We start from the raw sequence: 3,286 nt of genomic DNA, 5'->3' as shown, positions 1-3,286 counted from the left end.
GTGGGAAATTCTCTCAGGTATACAGTCGGGATCAATTGTGTTGGAGAAGAAATCTTTGTTATGAGTGATTCACAGAGTCGAGATGACGAAGGCAAATGTTCATCTGATGGATAAACCCTAATTCTGATCGAAGGTCACTTGTTCAATATGGAAGATATTGATTGTTTTTTACTTCCGCCACCGAAGGTGGATGGAGGTTATGTTTTCACCCCGTCTGTCTCTGTCTCTCTGTCTGTTGGTGAACAAAATAGCTCAAAACGTTGTGGACTGAGTTGTACGAAAGTTGGTGGAGAGTTTGGGAATGTGACAACCATGAAATGATTATATTTTGGTGAAGATCCGAATCTGGATGTGGATCCAATAATTTTTTTAAGTGATTCTTCACCATTGAGAGATCAGGCCAAAAACGATATACAGCATGATATCTCAAAAAAGTTGTGAACGGATTCGGACGAAACTTGGTGGATGAGTTGGTGAAGTGACAAGAACAAGGCAATCAAATTTCAGTTCAGGTCCGAATCCACATCCGGCCTTTCAGTGCGATACAAAACATAAACTAATCAGCCTGGCGGAGGTTCGCGCTGCACCGAGTGCCCTTCTGGTCTTGATCATGACGTCATTTATTTCATTATTTTCAATGTTTGCTTTTCATTCAATTGGATTTTTACGATGAGACGATAATTAAAATAAATGTTGAGTTTTGAGGAAAAGTTTTTTTTCATAGGAATATTTATATTCAAGTGTTCTTTGTGTGTTTTTAGAATTTATGACAAAAAGAAACACCCACAAAAAATGTTCCCCTCGCTCTGTTTGGAGAAATTACATTTTTCAGTGAAATGTAAATTTTTGCACCCCTCTAACCTAGAATCATGGATCCGCACCTGACCCCCCCACTCAATGATATTAAGAAAATAAACCGAGAGATTGAATTAACATTGTGTTGCTAAAGCAAAGCCTTGACGGGCCAAATAACCTCCTCCTGTGCCAAACCACCAATTGTCAGTTATCTTTGAAGCCAATTGAAAATAATCTCAATTATCAAAATAATAATTAGTAATAGTAATCATCATCGTCATCACCCACGTCCACGTCATGAGATTAGATCCTGTCAGTTCCCCCATATTTTCATCAAAGAACCGGTTCTATATTGACTGTGCATGCATGAGGGCTCAGGGAAAACGGAACCTTCCTCCGGACTGCGGTGAACAATCAAAAACAAACACCGTAAAAACGAGGTGTGTGTGGTGTACAAGGACCTCAACATGACTCCACTTGCTGGGCCAACCGGTGCCTTTACGGACTCGACGAGCGGGATCAGTGACTCAGTGTCCCCTCCGGGGTCCTGGAACCGGCGACTCGGCGTCCCCTCCGGGGTCCTGGAGCTGGCGACTCAGCGTCCCCTCCGGGGTCCTGGAACCGGCGACTCAGCGTCTCCTCTGGGATCGTGGAACCGGCGACTCGGCGTCCCCTCTGGGATCGTGGAACCGGTGACTCGGCGTCCCCTCCGGGTTCCTGTAACCGGCGACTCAGCGTCCCCTCCGGGTTCCTGGAACCGGCGACTCAGCGTCCCCTCCGGGTTCCTGTAACCGGCGACTCGGCGTCCTCTTCAGGGTCCTTGGACCAGCGACTCGGCGTCCCCTCCGGGTTCCTGTAACCGGCGAGTCGGCGTCCCTCCGGGGTCCTTGGACCAGCGACTCAGCGTCCCCTCCGGGTTCCGTGATGATCGCTCAGCTGTTCCCATCAAACGAACGTGTCACATCGACTGTTGTATTTCACAGAAACGAGATGCAAACTGAAACCTTTGTGCAGTCATTTGTGACCTTGTGATTGATTACTCCTACTTTATTACCCTTACCCGTGTAATAATGCTGCTCCTGATGCCATTTCGTTCTTCCGTCCAAGCAGACATGTTGTTTTTGTTGTTGTTGTTGTACGCCCCTCCAGTCGGACACATTGGTTCGTTTGTCACTGTTCCTGCCGCTCGGCACTATCCTCCTCCTCCTTGATGTTGTCCATCATCATCACGTGTACGCAAGTGGAGCGTTCGTTCTGCACATCTTCTGGTCTACATTGTTGTTATTACGAGGTGTCGGTATCCATCGCTTCACGAACCGATTTAATCAAAGCACAGCATGTTCGTCACAATCATAATGCTCGTCTGTCCGTCTGTCAATCTCAATGACGATGTAAAATGAAGTGAAACTGCGAAAAATGGATCGTGCTTTGTTGTTGTTTTTTCTTCTGTTTTTTTTTTTCCATTGCTTTGAGAAATATTATTGTATAATTGTGTGCACTTTCCATGTTATACTGAAGAGTTCCAACCGTTGTAGAAGAATAAATGTAACCATGGGAACCGTGCACTAAGCTCCCATTCCCGCTTCTTCAATCCTGGGAAGAGGGTTTTCAAAAAAAGAAAACCAACATTTTTTTTCACGAATAAACGAACACGAGTTCTTGTTTCAAGGAAATCGATTTCTTGCTTTCCAAACGTTATCTTGTTATCGAGTTCCGTCGAGCCGTGTCTGACTTCTGATGGCATTTATGATTCTCCAAACATCCATATCCCACCCTGCTTCCCAAAGCTCTGACAGAGACACTCGATTCCACCTTTACTTCACCTCATCCATCCAGTCGAGCACATGCAAGGTGTACGCCTCCAACTCTTCTTCCCTCAACCATAGCCATCATGGTTAACGACTCCAGACTGTCGATATCCCTTCCCTTTGTATGCAACATTTTTGGCTGCCACACTGGTACTCATTTCGCTGACCTTGGAAGGATGACAGGCTCTCAACCCCCTGATGTTGATTCAGCAGAAAACGGGGCTTGAACTCATGACCTCCAGGACCCCAAGCCACCACCCTAACCGCTAAACCAACACCAGGCCCTTCCAGTTGGGGTTAAGTGAGAAGAACAAATCAATTCGATTTTGGTGAAGATCTGCATCCGGATACGAGGATTTTAAAAATGATTCTTCACCATTGATAAATGGTGCCAAAAACAATTTATAGCACGATATTTCAAATCCAGATCCAGATCCAGATCCAGCCTATCAGTGAGATACAAAACGGAAACTGTTCAGTCTGGCGGAGGTACGTGCTCAACCGAGTGCCGTTGTACTTCTATTTTGTGATGACAATCCCCTCGATTGCATTTTGTGCAATGCACCCTAAATAGTGCATTTTTTTTTTAAAGCCAGGCATTGTCCTGAAGAATGGGTAAGAGAAAGATGGTTGTGGCAACCAAATAACCTCACACTAACGGGATCAATTTGGAAACAACAATA

General features: G+C 45.4%; 1 long non-coding RNA gene across 1 annotated transcript in view; it reads right to left on the bottom strand.

The window, feature by feature from the left end:
• Nucleotides 1-2,423, bottom strand: part of LOC147021098 (uncharacterized) — a 3,801-nt gene extending 1,378 nt beyond the window's left edge. Inside the window, exons 1-2 of the long non-coding RNA XR_015060713.1 lie at nt 1,856-2,423; nt 1-1,731 (exon numbers count right to left, since the gene is read on the bottom strand). The exon at nt 1-1,731 is cut by the window's left edge and continues 1,378 nt beyond it. This is a non-coding gene — a long non-coding RNA (uncharacterized LOC147021098). The remainder of the gene's footprint in view (nt 1,732-1,855) is intronic.
• Between the last annotated feature and the right edge of the window lie 863 nt (nt 2,424-3,286).

Source organism: Eptatretus burgeri, chromosome 8 (genome assembly GCF_056783735.1).
Source record: "Eptatretus burgeri isolate ZD-2024b chromosome 8, Ebu_testis_v1, whole genome shotgun sequence".
NCBI classification, from domain to species: domain Eukaryota; kingdom Metazoa; phylum Chordata; class Myxini; order Myxiniformes; family Myxinidae; genus Eptatretus; species Eptatretus burgeri.
This window is presented reverse-complemented; position numbering and strand designations above follow the sequence as displayed.